Genomic DNA, 19,243 nt, shown 5'->3' with positions numbered 1-19,243 from the left:
ATACACCTGAATCTACCCTTTTTTTCTGGGGTTCTGTAATATAGCCATCTGAAGGAGTTAAAATGGGTGTTGTGTGCCTCCAGCACAGTATACACCTGAATCTACCCTTTTTTGCTGGTGTTCTGTAATACAGCCATCTGCAGGAGTTAGTGGGTGTTGTGTGCCTCCAGCATAGTATACACCTGTATCTACCCTTTTTTGCTGGTGTCCTCTAATACAGGCATCTGCAGGAGTTAGTGGGTGTTGTGGACCTCCAGCACAGTATACACCTGTATCTACCCTTTTTTGCTGGTGTCCTCTAATACAGGCATCTGCAGGAGTTAGTGGGTGTTGTGGACCTCCAGCACAGTATACACCTGTATCTACCCTTTTTTGCTGGTGTCCTCTAATACAGGCATCTGCAGGAGTTAGTGGGTGTTGTGTACCTCCAGCACAGCACAGTATACACCTGTATCTACCCTTTATTGCTGGTGTTCTCTTATACAGGCATCAGCAGGAGTTAAAGTGGGTGTTGTGTGCCTCCAGCACAGTATACACCTGAAGATACCCCTTATTGCTGGTGTTGTCTGTTGCATATCTTGCATATTAGCCTTTAAAATTAGCGCTTTTGATTTCGAATGTTCGAGTCCCATAGACTTTAATAGGGTTCTAAAGTTCGTATGAATTTTTGGTCCATTCAAAGGTTCTGGTGCGAACCGAAGGCATAATGAGCTAGATACTGGCTCATTATGTAATACTCACCTGAGATCGAAGCACTCGCTGTGGTGCCCGTACATAGCACCGGCTGGCGTCATCACTCCTGGGGGCTACTTTCTGGGTATCGTGGCTCTGGCACTGTGATTGGCTTATATATATATTTTTTATTTTTTTATTTTTTTGCTATATTGCACATCACAAAAAAATAAAACAAAAACAAATATAGTCATCAGTTTAGACCGATACGTATTCTTCTACATATTTTTGGTAAAGGAAAATCGCAATAGGTGTATATTGATTGGTTTGCACAAAAGTTATAGCATCTACCAAATCGGGGATAGATTTAGGGCATTTTTATTATTATTTATTTTACTAGTAATGGCGGTGATCTGCAATTTGTAGTGGGACTATGACATTGCGGCGGACAGATCGGACACTTTTGACACTTTTTTGGGACCATTGACATTTATACAGTGATCAAAGCTAAAAATAGTCACTGATTACTGTATAAATGACACTGGCAGGGAAGGGGTTAACACTAAGGGGCGATCAAGGGGTTAAATGTGTTCCCTGGGTGTGTTCTAACTGTAAGGGGGATGGGCTACCAGGGACATGACAGAGATCACTGTTCCTGATCACTGGGAAGAGTAGATCTCTGACATGTCACCTGTCAGGACAGAGAATCATCCCATTCTGCCTCTTTAATAGGGGATCACGGGTCCCCGGCGGACATCGAGTCCGCCCAACCCGTGGGTGCTGCGATGCACGCGGCGCCTGCAACTGCGTCTGCGTGAGCCCGGTACAGCTACGGTGATTTGCACAGGAGAGCCGACCTACCGCCGTATAATGACAGCGGCTGGTCGGCAAGTGGTTAAAGAATAAATTCACCTTTAGAAGAAACATGTTACCCCCATATTTAGGTAGGGTGTAATATATATATGTGTGTGTGTGTGTGTGTGTGTGTAAAGCACTGTGTAAACTGACATTGCTGTACAAGTACCTGTAATAATAATATTATTCACCCATGTCCTACCACCAGAGCCCTCCTCCCTACGACAGAAGGTGGGGGTTCCACTCACTGCAACTGCTGTCACATTTTGAAAAAGGCGTGGCTGTGCAGGTAAAGCCCAATCTGTGAATAAGCAAATAAAAGTCCCATCTGCCGCTATAGCAGATGGAATTGTAGTTTTGATTGACAGCAAGCATGTTGATAGGCACACTCGTAGTCCATACACATTTCCTCCAACTCTGTAACTGAAAGCCCATACAGAGGTACAGGCAAGAGAGTTGCAGGCAGTGTGTGCAAGGGCTTGGTTTTGCACCGGCAATCAACTGATATAAGGGGGTCCTTCTCTCATTGGTCACCAATGTAAGGGACCACTACACTGACCACTGATATAAGGGGGTCCTTCTCTCATTGGTCACCAATGTAAGGGACCACTACACTGACCACTGATATAAGGGAGTCCTTCTCTCAATGGTCACCAATGTAAGGGACCACTACACTGACCACTGATATAAGGGGGTCCTTCTCTCATTGGTCACCAATGTAAGGGACCACTACACTGACCACTGATATAAGGGGGTCCTTCTCTCATTGGTCACCAATGTAAGGGACCACTACACTGACCACTGATATAAGGGAGTCCTTCTCTCATTGGTTACCAATGTAAGGGACCACTACACTGACCACTGATATAAGGGAGTCCTTCTCTCATTGGTTACCAATGTAAGGGACCACTACACGGACATAAGGGTGATCTTCTCCCATTGGTCACCAAAGTAAAGGAGAACTACACTGAAAACTGATATAAGGGGTTCCTTTCCACACTGATCACCAATGTAAGGGACCACTACACTGCCCACTGATATAAGGGAATTCTTCTCCCATTAATCACCAATGTAAGGGACCACTATACTGACCACTGCTATAAGGGTGATCTTCTCCCATTGGCCAACAACATAAAGGAGAACTACACTGACCACTGATATAAGGGGTTCCTTTCCACATTGATCACCAATGTAAGGGACCACTACACTAACCACTGATATAAAGGAATCCCTCCATTGGACACCACTCACCAATATAAGGGACCACGATACTGACCACTGATATAAGGGGGATCTTCTCCCATTGGTCACCAACGTAAAGGAGAACTACACTGACCACTGATATAAGGGGTCCTTCTCCCATTGGTCACCAATGTAAAGGACCACTACACTGACCACTGATATAAGGGGTCCTTCTCCCATTGGTCACTAAAGTAAGGGACCACTACACTGAAAACTGATATAAGAGGTTCCTTTCCACATTGGTCACCAATGTAAGGGACCACTATTCTGACCACTGATATAAGGGAGTCCTCTTCCCATTGGTCACCAATGTAAGGGACCACTACACTGACCACTGATATAAGGGGTCCTTCTCCCATTGGTCACTAATGTAAGGGACCACTACACTGACCACTGATATAAGGCGGTCCTTCTCCCATTGGTCACCAATGTAAGGGACCACTACACTGACCACTGATATAAGGGGTCCTTCTCCCATTGGTCACTAATGTAAGGGACCACTTCACTGACCACTGACATAAGGGGGCCCTTCTCCCCTTGGTCACCATTGTAAAGAACCACTACACTGACCACAGCTCTTCTGAATCTGAACCATAGGGTTTATAGAACTAGCTACAAGTGTAGGACACTAGGCAGAAAAGAAACACAGCACTGCCTATGGTAGTCCTAGCTGGTATAAAACTCCTTCTCTGCTATAGGCAATCCAAATTTTTCTGCCTAGTGTCAAGCGTAAGGACGTAGCTCCCTGCTGGGACCTCCGGTTCCACAGTATTTATTCCCTTTTCATTCTTTTCCCTGGGGTTTTCTTTCTGTGGAGATCTTTAATCAATAGCTGGGCAGCGGGCTGGATAATCTAGATCCAGTGGTCACCCCAGTCTGGCCAGCGAGTGTGCACAGACCTTCAGCTACATGCTAATTGGTTGCAACAAAGCCCCATCTTGGACCAGGGTGGCCACCGAGTTAAACATCTCACGAGGACACATATGACTGGGCTCCAGAGTCCATGTCACAGTGTTACCCTGGATGACAGGTCCCCCCTATTTCAGTGGAGTTAAGGATCTGTCATGGGAGCTTTACCAGCATGCTCTGCTGGATCGGTAAGTAGTCCCCCCCCTTCCAACCCTGGATGGAGTGTGGGGTATGGGTACTCTCTGGGGTGTTCAGTCCAGTGGGGTACCCTGGCCTTCAGGCTGGGCTCCTGTTTTTCACCTCCCCCCTATGCTGCTGTAGTTTCCTGGCATAGGGTGTGCTGCGCTGGGGTGGTTTTCCTGGGGCTTTTGTACCTGCCTGGTTTGGATAGTCTTGCCTATGTTCCTGAAGAGGCAGAGGCCCCTTGGTCTTGGCCAGAGGAGATCTGTCAGTGCTTCTATGTCCCCCTCCCCAATTACAGTGGTCAGCGGGTGGGACCTGCCTAGGGTTGCCACTTCATCCCTTTAAACCCGAACACATATGAATCACACAGGTTCTGTGGCTGATTAAGGTGTTAATTAAACTCACTTAGTGCCTTATCTGCATTAAATTAGCCTCAGAACCCGTGTAATTCAAAGGTGTTCGGGTTTAAAGGGATGAGGTGGCAACTCTAGACCTGCCTCTGTGGAGACATGTGGTGCTAGACTGTGTTTCCCATTGCTCATGCTATTGCAGACAGGGGAGTTCCAGACCCCCGATCCCAGTGTCCCCCCTTTCTCGTGCTGGTACCATATGGTCGGTAGTGATGGACGAACTTCCGACGGGACGTTTCGCGAACGCGAAATGCGAACGGACCCAAACGTTCGCGAAACCGACCGTTCGCCGCGGGCCCCATTGACTTCAATGGGAGGCGAACTTTGCAAACCTTCATGTCGAATTTGCGGCCACGTGGTAATTATTAGGGGGTAAAACGTAGTCCCACCATCTGGACAATGACATAATACATGTATGAGGTGAATTTGGGATCGATAACTACAAGCATTTTTATTTTATTTGGGAAATTGTTCTAACAATTCAGGACTATGGAGCTAATGAAGGCAATGGAGGAGAGGGAAGGTCAGGGACCAGGGTAGGCAAAGAAGAGGGTGCAGGAGATGATCACCAGCAGCGTGACATACCGGAATGACACATGCACCGTGATAGAGGCATCTGACAGCAGCACCGTAATACAGAGCACTGACAGCAGCACCGTGACATACAGCGCTGACAGCAGCACCGTGACATACAGCGCTGACAGCAGCACCGTGACATACAGCGCTGACAGCAGCACCGTGACATACAGCGCTGACAGCAGCACCGTGACATACAGCGCTGACAGCAGCACCGTGACATACAGCGCTGACAGCAGCACCGTGACATACAGCGCTGACAGCAGCACCGTGACATACAGCGCTGACAGCAGCACCGTGACATACAGCGCTGACAGCAGCACCGTGACATACAGCGCTGACAGCAGCACCGTGACATACAGCGCTGACAGCAGCACCGTGACATACAGCACTGACAGCAGCACCGTAAGCAGCCCCAGGAGGAAGTCAGCACAGCACAGGGATGGTGTGATCCCCTCATAATAAGAACCCCCAGGAGGAAGTCAGCACAGCACAGGGATAGTGTGATCCCTTCATAATAAGAACCCCCAGGAGGAAGTCAGCACAGCACAGGGATATCATAAGCAGCCCCAGTAGAAATATGACACCGCTCAACCTCTTCAAAGAGGAGGGTAGGGGCATATAGTACGGTGTGCTTTTTTGGGTCAAGGAAGTGAGCCAAATGAATTAAGAAGGTCTGTGTGCTTGATTAAAAAAATAGTTTATAGACATATACATGGTCTACTGGTCACATGTGTTGAATTCCTCCGAGATCCATGCCTCATTCATTTTTAGAAATGTGAGGTAGTTAACACTGTGGTGAGCTAGGCGAGTACGCTTATCGGTCACAATCCCCCCTGCTGCGCTGAACGTCCTTTCGGACAGGACACTGGATGAGGGGCAAGCCAACAGTTCGATTGCAAATTGGGCAAGCTCTGGCCAGAGGTCAAGCCTGCCCACCCAGTAGTCTAGGGGTTCATCACTCCTCAGAGCGTCCACATCGGCCGTTAACCCAATGTAGTCGGACACCTGACGGTCTAGGCGTTCCCTGATGCTGGATCCGGATGACACCTGTCGATGGGTCGGCTGAAAGAATGACCTCATATCCGAAGTCACCAACACATCTTCAAACCGGCCTCTTCTTGCAGGCGCTGTTGGATTGGTACCCGCAAATCCTTCTCTGGGAGTGGGAATTGCTCCTCTGCCAGCGCACGCAAAAGCAGAATGCAGCATTTCTCGAAGCAAGGCCTGGAAGTGCTGCATTCTGACAGCCCTCTGCGACGGCGGTAACATTTCCGCCATTTTGTGTTTGTACCGGGGGTCTAAGTACGTTGCCACCCAGTACTGGTCCTTGACCCTCATGCTTTTTATACGGGGGTCCCTATTAAAACACTGGAGCATGAAGGCCCCCATTTGCACTAAAGTGGAAGCGGTGTGGTGGCCTGGCTCCTGCTCATCATCCAGGATAATGTCGTCCTCTTCATTCTCCTCTCCCCATCCTCGCACAACAGGGATCCCAGAAAGGTTTAAAGCATGCTCTTCTTGCTCCTGCTCATCCGCCCCGGCACCATCCTCCTCTGACTCCTCATCAGACTCCTGTTGTTGACTTGTCTCAGATAGAGTAGCCCCCCCTGGGAATTCATCCAGCATTGCGACTTCCTCATCTTCCCGCTCCTGCTCCTCCACAGCCTGATCAATGACACGACGCAATGCACGCTCCAGAAAGAAGGCATAAGGTACCATGTCACTGATGGCGCCATGGCTGCGACTGACCAGTTTGGTGATCTCCTCAAATGGCCGCAGAAGTCTGCATGTGTCGCGCATGAGCAGCCACTGGCGCGGTGAAAAAAAACCCAGCTCCCCAGAACCGTTTCTTTCGCAGAGTTCATACAGGTAGACGTTAACTGCACGTTTCTGCTGGAGCAGCCTATCAAGCATATAGAAGGTTGAGTTCCATCGCGTCGGGCAATCGCAAATAAGACGTCTGACCGGCAGATGGTGTCGCCGCTGAATGTCAGCAAGGCGAGCCATGGCCGTGTAAGATCTTCTGAAATGGGCCGAGATTTTCCTTGCCTGCCGCAAGATGTCCTGGACCCCAGGGTATTTGACAAGGAATCGCTGCACGACCAAGTTTAAGACGTGTGCCATGCACGGCACGTGCGTGATTTTGCCCTGTTTCAATGCGCTAAGCAGATTGGCACCGTTGTCACACACCACTTTACCAACTGTCAAATTGAGCGGTGTTAGCCACTCATCTGCCTGTGAACGCAAAGCTGAAAGGAGTGCCGGGCCAGTGTGGCTCTTTGCTTCCAGGCACAACAGACGCAGCACGGCATGGCAACGTCTCACCTGGCATGTGGAATAGGTTCTGGGGAGCTTGGGCGGTGCAGTGGAAGAGACGCTAGCAGCGGAAAAGGAGGAGGCAGCTGAGGAGGAGAGGGAGGAGGATGGAGTAGGAGGAGGAGAAGAAGAGTCAGGCCTGCATGCAATCCGTGGCGGTAAAACCAAATCTACACGGGTGCCACGGGTTACATGCTTGACGGCCGTCAGAAGGTTCACCCAGTGGGCAGTAAAACTGATATACCTTCCCTGCCCGTGTTTGCTAGACCACGTGTCTGTGGTCAGATGTATCTTGGCACCGACACTGTGTGCCAGAGATACATTCACTTGCCGCTGAACATGGCCATATAGCTCTGGGATGCCCTTCTCTGAGAAATACTTCCTTCCTGGGACCTTCCATTGTGGTGTTCCAATGGCCACAAATTTGCGAAAGGCCTCCGAGTCCACCAGTTTATATGGCAGTAGTTGGCGGGCTATGAGTTCTGACAAGCCAGCCGCCAACCGTTGGGCAAGAGGGTTATCCGGCATCATCATTTTTTTACGCTCAAACATTAGGCCCACGGAAGCCTGCCTTTTTGCAGAAAAATGTGAGCTTGGCGTGATGGAAGGTGGAGTGGAGGACAATTGTGAGGAGAGAGGAGAAGGAGAAGTAGAAGACGAGGCTGGACGGTGAGAGCCTGCAGTGTGGCTTTGTGTGTTCCGTTGCTCCCACTGGGCTCGGTGATGGCTGCTCATGTGCCTTCTTAAGGCGGTCGTCCCTAGGTGAGTATTGGGCTTACCGCGACTAACGCGTTGACTGCAAAGATTGCAGATGGCAACGCTATTGTCAGCAGCGGACACGTTAAAAAAAGCCCACACTGCGGAGCCATGTGCCGGTGTCCTGGGAGCGCCAGATGTGACCGTACATGGTCGATGACTCGCTCCTGATACATTTGCAGTCTGCTTTGTCCCTGCTGTGCAATGTAAGTCATTGCTGCTTCTCCTCCCTATCTGCTGGTCCATATCTCCCTCTGAACTCCCCTCCTCTTCCTCTCTTGTGGGCACCCACGTGACATCACTAGACACGTCATCATCAACGTCACCTTCCCCACCGCTATAAGTAGAGATCTCGGAGTAGGCAGCAACACCGGAGACCAACCTCCTCCTTGGGCTGATCTGGGTACTGGCGTCAGACTGCTGAGTAGCGCTTGTTGCTACCTCCTCTTCCTGATCCAATACCAAGAGTGGCTGCGCATCAGAAATGTCCTCTTGATATGGATCGGAAAATAATTCCAGTGACTCAAGCGGAAGGTATGTGGTGGTGGTGGTGGTGGTCGTGTTGTTGGTGGTAGTGTCTTTGGGGGTGCACATAGCAGAGAGTGAAGAAGAGGGTGCAGATCGAGAGGATGAGGAGGGTGCAGAAGAGTAAGGCTGAGCGAGCCACTCAACCAAGTCTGGTGCATCCTTTAAAGTAATTGAACGCACCTTCTGCAACTTCCCACTTTGGCTCAAGCCTGTTGCTCCTGCCCTACCCCTACCACCCCTGCGGAAGGGCCTGCCTCTTCCTCTGCATGTCATTTTTTAAATGACCCTGTGACAAAACTCTTAGTCCCTATACCGCTGAAGGACTGCTGCAGTATAGGTGAGCGGTCAGCAGTGGTGCACGTCAACCCTATCTATTGTGGACCTATAGCGGTCCTTACAGAACAGCAGACTGTACCGCACTCAAGCCTATGTACCGTAGCACCCTATACCAAGTTACCAGTCCTTATAAGAACTTTTGTGGACCAAGCAGGTTGTGTATTAGTGTTTAGCAGACTGTACGTCAGTCCCTATACCGCTGAAGGACTGCTGCAGTATAGGGCAGCGGTCAGCAGTGGTGCACGTCAACCCTATCTATTGTGGACCGATAGCGGTCCTTACAGAACAGCAGACTGTATCGCACTCAAGCCTATGTACCGTAGCACCCTATACCAAGTTACCAGTCCTTATAAGAACTTTTGTGGACCAAGCAGGTTGTGTATTAGTGTTTAGCAGACTGTACGTCAGTCCCTATACCGCTGAAGGACTGCTGCAGTATAGGGCAGCGGTCAGCAGTGGTGCACGTCAACCCTATCTATTGTGGACCGATAGCGGTCCTTACAGAACAGCAGACTGTATCGCACTCAAGCCTATGTACCGTAGCACCCTATACCAAGTTACCAGTCCTTATAAGAACTTTTGTGGAACAAGCAGGTTGTGTGTTAGTGATTAGCAGACTGTACGTCAGTCCCTATACCGCTGAAGGACTGCTGCAGTATAGGTGAGCGGTCAGCAGTGGTGCACGTCAACCCTATCTATTGTGGACCGATAGCGGTCCTTACAGAACAGCAGACTGTACCGCACTCAAGCCTATGTACCGTAGCACCCTATACCAAGTTACCAGTCCTTATAAGAACTTTTGTGGAACAAGCAGGTTGTGTGTTAGTGATTAGCAGACTGTACGTCAGTCCCTATACCGCTGAAGGACTGCTGCAGTATAGGTGAGCGGTCAGCAGTGGTGCACGTCAACCCTATCTATTGTGGACCGATAGCGGTCCTTACAGAACAGCAGACTGTACCGCACTCAAGCCTATGTACCGTAGCACCCTATACCAAGTTACCAGTCCTTATAAGAACTTTTGTGGAACAAGCAGGTTGTGTGTTAGTGATTAGCAGACTGTACGTCAGTCCCTATACCGCTGAAGGACTGCTGCAGTATAGGTGAGCGGTCAGCAGTGGTGCACGTCAACCCTATCTATTGTGGACCGATAGCGGTCCTTACAGAACAGCAGACTGTACCGCACTCAAGCCTATGTACCGTAGCACCCTATACCAAGTTACCAGTCCTTATAAGAACTTTTGTGGAACAAGCAGGTTGTGTGTTAGTGATTAGCAGACTGTACGTCAGTCCCTATACCGCTGAAGGACTGCTGCAGTATAGGTGAGCGGTCAGCAGTGGTGCACGTCAACCCTATCTATTGTGGACCGATAGCGGTCCTTACAGAACAGCAGACTGTACCGCACTCAAGCCTATGTACCGTAGCACCCTATACCAAGTTACCAGTCCTTATAAGAACTTTTGTGGAACAAGCAGGTTGTGTGTTAGTGATTAGCAGACTGTACGTCAGTCCCTATACCGCTGAAGGACTGCTGCAGTATAGGTGAGCGGTCAGCAGTGGTGCACGTCAACCCTATCTATTGTGGACCGATAGCGGTCCTTACAGAACAGCAGACTGTACCGCACTCAAGCCTATGTACCGTAGCACCCTATACCAAGTTACCAGTCCTTATAAGAACTTTTGTGGAACAAGCAGGTTGTGTGTTAGTGATTAGCAGACTGTACGTCAGTCCCTATACCGCTGAAGGACTGCTGCAGTATAGGTGAGCGGTCAGCAGTGGTGCACGTCAACCCTATCTATTGTGGACCGATAGCGGTCCTTACAGAACAGCAGACTGTACCGCACTCAAGCCTATGTACCGTAGCACCCTATACCAAGTTACCAGTCCTTATAAGAACTTTTGTGGAACAAGCAGGTTGTGTGTTAGTGATTAGCAGACTGTACGTCAGTCCCTATACCGCTGAAGGACTGCTGCAGTATAGGTGAGCGGTCAGCAGTGGTGCACGTCAACCCTATCTATTGTGGACCGATAGCGGTCCTTACAGAACAGCAGACTGTACCGCACTCAAGCCTATGTACCGTAGCACCCTATACCAAGTTACCAGTCCTTATAAGAACTTTTGTGGACCAAGCAGGTTGTGTATTAGTGTTTAGCAGACTGTACGTCAGTCCCTATACCGCTGAAGGACTGCTGCAGTATAGGGCAGCGGTCAGCAGTGGTGCACGTCAACCCTATCTATTGTGGACCGATAGCGGTCCTTACAGAACAGCAGACTGTACCGCACTCAAGCCTATGTACCGTAGCACCCTATACCAAGTTACCAGTCCTTATAAGAACTTTTGTGGACCAAGCAGGTTGTGTATTAGTGTTTAGCAGACTGTACGTCAGTCCCTATACCGCTGAAGGACTGCTGCAGTATAGGGCAGCGGTCAGCAGTGGTGCACGTCAACCCTATCTATTGTGGACCGATAGCGGTCCTTACAGAACAGCAGACTGTACCGCACTCAAGCCTATGTACCGTAGCACCCTATACCAAGTTACCAGTCCTTATAAGAACTTTTGTGGACCAAGCAGGTTGTGTATTAGTGTTTAGCAGACTGTACGTCAGTCCCTATACCGCTGAAGGACTGCTGCAGTATAGGGCAGCGGTCAGCAGTGGTGCACGTCAACCCTATCTATTGTGGACCGATAGCGGTCCTTACAGAACAGCAGACTGTACCGCACTCAAGCCTATGTACCGTAGCACCCTATACCAAGTTACCAGTCCTTATAAGAACTTTTGTGGAACAAGCAGGTTGTGTGTTAGTGATTAGCAGACTGTACGTCAGTCCCTATACCGCTGAAGGACTGCTGCAGTATAGGGCAGCGGTCAGCAGTGGTGCACGTCAACCCTATCTATTGTGGACCGATAGCGGTCCTTACAGAACAGCAGACTGTACCGCACTCAAGCCTATGTACCGTAGCACCCTATACCAAGTTACCAGTCCTTATAAGAACTTTTGTGGACCAAGCAGGTTGTGTATTAGTGTTTAGCAGACTGTACGTCAGTCCCTATACCGCTGAAGGACTGCTGCAGTATAGGGCAGCGGTCAGCAGTGGTGCACGTCAACCCTATCTATTGTGGACCGATAGCGGTCCTTACAGAACAGCAGACTGTACCGCACTCAAGCCTATGTACCGTAGCACCCTATACCAAGTTACCAGTCCTTATAAGAACTTTTGTGGACCAAGCAGGTTGTGTATTAGTGTTTAGCAGACTGTACGTCAGTCCCTATACCGCTGAAGGACTGCTGCAGTATAGGGCAGCGGTCAGCAGTGGTGCACGTCAACCCTATCTATTGTGGACCGATAGCGGTCCTTACAGAACAGCAGACTGTACCGCACTCAAGCCTATGTACCGTAGCACCCTATACCAAGTTACCAGTCCTTATAAGAACTTTTGTGGACCAAGCAGGTTGTGTATTAGTGTTTAGCAGACTGTACGTCAGTCCCTATACCGCTGAAGGACTGCTGCAGTATAGGGCAGCGGTCAGCAGTGGTGCACGTCAACCCTATCTATTGTGGACCGATAGCGGTCCTTACAGAACAGCAGACTGTACCGCACTCAAGCCTATGTACCGTAGCACCCTATACCAAGTTACCAGTCCTTATAAGAACTTTTGTGGAACAAGCAGGTTGTGTGTTAGTGATTAGCAGACTGTACGTCAGTCCCTATACCGCTGAAGGACTGCTGCAGTATAGGGCAGCGGTCAGCAGTGGTGCACGTCAACCCTATCTATTGTGGACCGATAGCGGTCCTTACAGAACAGCAGACTGTACCGCACTCAAGCCTATGTACCGTAGCACCCTATACCAAGTTACCAGTCCTTATAAGAACTTTTGTGGAACAAGCAGGTTGTGTATTAGTGTTTAGCAGACTGTACGTCAGTCCCTATACCGCTGAAGGACTGCTGCAGTATAGGGCAGCGGTCAGCAGTGGTGCACGTCAACCCTATCTATTGTGGACCGATAGCGGTCCTTACAGAACAGCAGACTGTACCGCACTCAAGCCTATGTACCGTAGCACCCTATACCAAGTTACCAGTCCTTATAAGAACTTTTGTGGACCAAGCAGGTTGTGTATTAGTGTTTAGCAGACTGTACGTCAGTCCCTATACCGCTGAAGGACTGCTGCAGTATAGGGCAGCGGTCAGCAGTGGTGCACGTCAACCCTATCTATTGTGGACCGATAGCGGTCCTTACAGAACAGCAGACTGTACCGCACTCAAGCCTATGTACCGTAGCACCCTATACCAAGTTACCAGTCCTTATAAGAACTTTTGTGGAACAAGCAGGTTGTGTGTTAGTGATTAGCAGACTGTACGTCAGTCCCTATACCGCTGAAGGACTGCTGCAGTATAGGGCAGCGGTCAGCAGTGGTGCACGTCAACCCTATCTATTGTGGACCGATAGCGGTCCTTACAGAACAGCAGACTGTACCGCACTCAAGCCTATGTACCGTAGCACCCTATACCAAGTTACCAGTCCTTATAAGAACTTTTGTGGAACAAGTGAGTTGTGAATGTTTAGCAGACTGCAGCAGAAGGGCAGCAGTCAAGTATAATATCCTTTCTATATTTGGAAGAAAGAATATTATACATGTACAAGCCTATTACTGTACCACTGATACCAGTCCTGAAAAGAACCTTTGTGGAACTAATAATAACAGCAAGTCTTTAAAATTACCCTCACTGCCTGACAACACTGCTTCCTTCCTGTCCCTATACAAATTGGCAAAAAAAGAGAACGATTAGTGGTTACTGGAACAGCTCTTTTGTGGACCTTGATAGTAACAGCTAATGATGATGATGATGATGATGATGATGAAAGACTAATCTGGCTGTCCCTGTAGCATACACCGTCCTTTCCCTTTCTCTAAACTAACAAAAGACACTCAGGCTGCTGCAAGAATCAGCAGCACAGCAAACCTATCAACACCTAACACCTATACCAGTCCTGAAAAGAACTTTTGTGTACCAAATAGCTAGTGGTTTATCTCTCCCTACTCCACACAGGAACCTGTCCCTATCTTAACAGAAGAAAGAATGTAAAATGGCCACCGGATCGGGTGTATTTATAGGTTAGGGGGAATGTACAAGTGTCCATGTGCTGTCATGTCTCAATTGGCTGTCCTGTATCACATGATAAACGTGTCACCAAAGGTTAAAGTTCTTGTATACATTAAACACGTAAGTCCGCCGCGGCGAACGACGGAAAAAGGCGTTCGAACGTGCGGACCGCGAATGTCGGAAATTCGCCGCGAAACGACCGCCGGGCGAACCGTTCGGCCATCACTAATGGTCGGTCTGCTAATTTAGGCTGGGGATTTGTAGCCTATTACAACAGGCTGCTGCACTTGCCAATTTGTTTGTGGGCACTCGGCCCTTCCCTTGCATCACTTCCGCCCACACTCTTTACTGAGCCAGTGGTGAATGTGAGAAAGCCAGGTGTCCTGTCAGAAAGCCACTACCCATCAGAATATGTAACGGAAGTGACGTTGCCTTTGCGGCCATCTTGGTACACTCGCATTCATCCGCAGTAAGCCTACAGTCTGAAGTCGCCAAGCGGACATCTTTTTACACCCACTGTAGGCCTGCATTTCGCTTTTTTTTTTTTACCAGTAATCTGAGCTTATATAGTCAAAAACAGTATTTGGAAGTCTATGTGACTGTTTTGAAGTTGAATTTTAAAAGCAAGCTTGCTGATCTCACAGGTTTGCTAATCTGACAGAACACCGCTGCTTTTAAAATTCAACATCAAAACAGTCAGCCGGATTTCAAATACTATATTTGACTATATAATCTCAGTTTACTGGTAAAATTAACTGTGAAATCAAAGACTTCAGTGGGTGTAAAAAGATGTCCGCTTGGCGACTTCAGACTGTAGACTTACTGCGGCTGACTGCAAGTGTACCAAGATGGCCGTGATGCAACGTCGCTTCGGTTGCACTTTCTGATGGGTAGCGGCTTTCTGATAGAACACCGGTGTTTTGTCAGATTCGGCAACCTGTCAGAATTTGTAACGGAAGTGATGTTCCCGTCGCTGCCATCTTGCTACACCCCGCACTCATCCACAGTAAGGATACAGTGAGAAGGCAGCAAGCGGACATCTTGTTACACTCACCGGAGTCTTGCATTTCACACTTATTTTGACCGCTAAACTGAGCTTATATGGTGACATCCGGTGTTTTTAAATCCGTCTGACTGTTTTGATGTTGAATTTTAAAAGCAGTGGCAAGCCTACTGATCTCACACGTTTGCTGATTTGACAGAACACCGTTGATTTTACAATTCAACATCAAAACAGTTATATGGATTTCCAAATACTGTATTTCACTATATAAGCTCCATTTAGTGGTAAAAATAAGTGTGAAATGCCAGACTCCAGTGGGTGTAACAAGATGTCCGCTTGCGGCTCTCTCACTGTATCCTCACTGCGGAGGAGTGCAGGTGTAGCAAGATGGCGACAATAGAACATAACTTCTGTTTCAAAATCTGACGGGTCGCCTAATCTGATGAAACACTGGCAGCCTTCTGCAGTAGGTGGGCTTGTAGTTAGTGGGCGACCACTCTAGGAATGTGCAGCGGCCATCTTTACTAAGGGCACTGCCCTGTTCCTGCCTCCCTGCTGTGTGCCCCTATTGGTACGGTATGGCGGTCAGCTGTACTTGGGTACTACTAGTCCCAGTATATCCTATTTAGCTCTCATGTGGCTGTGCTAGTTGCGGTCCCTGGAACCCTTGCCCTGTTTTCAGGGCTTGCGGTCCACTGTACTGCATTGTGTTTGTTTCTGGTGCAGTTTTGGGCTCTAGTTTACAGATAGTAGCCCAGCAGGTACACATTTCAGGCTCTACTACCAGTGCATCATGCTTACACAGCAGGCACATATATGTATGTTTGCATCTATATCATATGGATATGTACCAATGAGAGAGGGGTTGCCACTGTTCTGGCATAGGTGCTGAGGGCTGCTCCTTTTATAAAGGTGTTGCAAAAAAAAAAAGCGGACCTCTCCTTCTGGGATGAAGGTACTGGTGGAGGAATCTTCCTCCCTATGGATCTTGTGGTGCACACGGTGCCATATTCTATGTTTACCACTGCCAATGAGCCTCTGCAGCCAGTGTTGGCTGTGGCCTGGATGTCGTGCAGTGGGAGCTGTGTTATAGTGGAAGGTCTGTATACAGGGCAGGTAAGCCCACAGGGCACAATCGGTATCCACTATATGTCTGCAAGGACAGCGCTGTGGCCTGGGTGACAATGGCCCTGGTGTCTCGGACACTTACCATGGGTCATGTTTTGGCGTCAAGCTTGAGCACCAGATCTGTGGATAAGGTGTATTTGGACCTGGTGAACCAATTGGTCCAAGGCCAGAAGTACGGATGTGATGCATCCTTAGGTGCTGCTCCGCTCATTTCAAGCTCTCTGTCTCGGCAGTGGTGCTTCAGATCTATTGCTGGGGCTCCTCTAATGGGGCTCCAGGTCCTTCAAGGCCACAGTAGATGGGGCCACGTGCCCTGTGATTCTCCAGTTCACCAAGCCTGCAAATGAGTCCATCTAAGCATACAGGTTTGAACTGCCCATTCCTGGGGTGGGGTTTGTCTTTGCTGGTCCTCGGGCCTGTGGGCCTCCCTTATTTCCAACCTGTGGGTCATTGAGGCGTTTTTGGCCATCATCAAAATAGGATTTTATTCCTATCCACCAGATAAATTCTTTCCTTACAATTTTTGCCTTCTGCCATTGCACCTTTGGCTTTTGGGCCCTGTGCGGTGCAGAACCTGCTGCGCCGGGGAGTAATTGTCCCTGTTCCCAAGCCTGGATCAGTCCTGGGGCTTTTACTCCTTTCTCTTCTCTGTGCCGGTAAAGTATGGGGTTCACCGGCTCCTGGATCTGTAGGCCCTGAATTGCTTCATGGGGGTTCTGGCTAGACTCCGCCTGTTCGTTTGTGACATTCTTTTATCTGGGATATTTTTGAACATACATGGGGGATTGCCATAACTAGCTGTTTGGATGACCTGCTCCTAAGGATGGATCCCCAGGTTGCACTAGTGGACTACATGGAGATCACAATGGGAAGACTTCAAAAGGGTCCTGTTCCTCAGAGATTGGCCCCCGACCAGGACACTGGTGTATTTGGACCTGATCCTTGACTCGAAGCTGGGCTGCCTATTTCTCCTGGTGGACAAACTCCTGCAGTTTCAGACTGCAGTACAGCTGCTCTTGTACTGCAAGTGGTCTTCCCTGTGGTCTTGCTCACCGACTCTGGATCTTATGGTGTCTGCCTTCGAGCTGGTTCTGTATGAGCAGTTCCATATGGAGTTTTGCAGTAGGAGAAGTGTCCAAATGGGATGCGTCTAAGGCTTCCCTGGATAACTGGATTATCTGGAATGGTCGAAGTAGGCCTCTCTCCTATGGTGGTTTTGGCTCCCTGACCTGTGAGCTGGGAGGTCCTTCCTTACCCTCTGGACAGTCTTTACGATGGATGCCAGCCTGTCTGGCAGGGGAGGAGCCCTGAGCTTTGGATTGGCATGAGATGATTGGGCTCCAGAGGTGGCTTGCTTACAAGTCATTGTCCTGGAGCTACGAGCAATCAAGTTATCTATGGGACACTGAAAGGACTTCCTCGGGGGGCTCCCGGTCAGGATCCAATTGGACATTTCCACCACAGTGGCCTCTGCCACCAGGGCAGCACAAGATGTGTTGCAGCGGTGCTGGAGGCTTCCTGTTTCCTGCTTCTCTCTGCCGTGAACATTCCCACCGCCATGAATTGACAAGCAGATTACCTCGGTCCTCCACCGCTGGATTAGGGGAAGGTGTCCCATCTGCTTCATCAGATCTACCTACGCTGGGGGACCGCGGATGTAGATCTTCTGACATCCTGCCTCATGGGGAAGGTGCTATGGTTGTGGTCTAAATGCAGGACCTCCTGGCGGATGCAGTGGAGGCACAGGTAGCATCGTGGGACACGTATCAGGTCACTTATGATTTCCCTCCTCTCAAACCTGCTTCCTTGCCTGCTGCGCAGGATCCCGGGATGCAGGCCAAAGTGTTTCAGTCACTCTGGCATCTCTAGACTGATCTGTGGTACACCGTCATGGTCCAGCTGGGCAGGGGTGCCCCCTGGAGGGTGCCTTTTCAGGATGACTGCCTGTTCTTGGGTTCCTATCTACTGTATTGAACAACATGGGGTTATCAAGTTTGGTGTTTATCAGGAGGTTGAAGGCTTGCAAGTCTGCCACTTGGATTGTTTTTCATTACTCTTGGAAGCTCCTTTTTCCTGGTGCAAGGCTCTGAGTGTCCAACCGTGTCCCTTCTTGGTGGCTCGGGTATTGCCTGTTTTTTGACAGGGTTTTACACAATCCCTTGCCTTGAATACCATTCTGAGGCCGTTTCTGCCCGCGCTGTCCTTCTTTCAGCATCCCTTGTCCCTGTGCTTCATGCAGTTATCATGGGGTTTGTTGTATGGTGTCCACCGTGTCCAATCCTGTTCAACCATTGGACTTGCATTTGGTTTTCCAATTACCTTCCTGTAGAGAGTATTCAGGATATTCCCTTGCTTAGTCTTTTGCATAAATTTGTCTTCTTGGTCACCTTCACTTCTGCAAGGCAGGTGTCTGAGCAAGTGTACTTCTACACAAGGAGGTGGTGGTTCTTCCTCTGTGCACATCCCTTCTATCTTAGGTGGTTGTGGATTTTCATCTTCTGAGACCAATGGCCTTCCTTATGTCCATGGCCGTCACATCTTCAGGTAGTTGCTTTGCACCTCTTGGATGTTCCTTTGTGTCTGTCCACTGCAGCCTTGTCAGTTTCTCTTTTCCTGTTTTCGGAAAGGCTGAGGAAACGCCTGGCGGCTTCCTTGGCGACATTTTCCATTGAATCAGACAGCTGCTGGTTTTGGCATATGCTGTAAAGGCAAAGTACAGTCAAAGCTTGTCTGGCATAGTCAGGGGTCAAGTCTTGGGAAAAAAGTGTGGGAACGCACCTGTGGTTCCCCCACCCCTCCCACTGACACTGCAAAAAAGTACCTAAAATGGATGTATTCTGTGCTAAATAGTGAAAATATCAATATTTAAACTATAAACATGTAGCTAGTGCTATTAGCAATGTGTTTAAGTTAAACAAAAGTAAAAAAATATATATTTTTCCATTTACACGAAGGTCAGATTGATATAACCCAGCCAGCACAGAGTTCCTCCTTACATCAGAGTCTGCAGGATTCCCCCTTACAGTGCAAGGGAACTCTGACATAAAGAGGAATGCTGCAGGTCATGATCTAAAGGGGAACTCTGATATAAGGGGGGCTCTGGTGACCAGAGACCACCTTATATCAGAGTCCACTGTGTTCCTCTTTACATCAGAGTTCCCACTTACATCAGGGTCTGCAGCATTGCCCTTTACTTTAGAGTCCACAGAGTTCCCCCT

At 49.1% G+C, this 19,243-nt stretch overlaps 1 protein-coding gene across 1 annotated transcript in view; it reads right to left on the bottom strand.

The window, feature by feature from the left end:
* Positions 1-19,243, bottom strand: part of LOC143986854 (uncharacterized) — a 218,624-nt gene that overhangs the window by 160,231 nt on the left and 39,150 nt on the right.

Source organism: Lithobates pipiens, unplaced genomic scaffold (genome assembly GCF_037356315.1).
Source record: "Lithobates pipiens isolate NorthernLeopardFrog02 unplaced genomic scaffold, aLitPip1_a1.2 Scaffold_18, whole genome shotgun sequence".
In the NCBI taxonomy this organism is placed as follows: domain Eukaryota; kingdom Metazoa; phylum Chordata; class Amphibia; order Anura; family Ranidae; genus Lithobates; species Lithobates pipiens.
The sequence above is the reverse complement of the archived record's forward strand: the minus strand, read 5'-3'. Positions and strand labels throughout refer to the sequence as shown.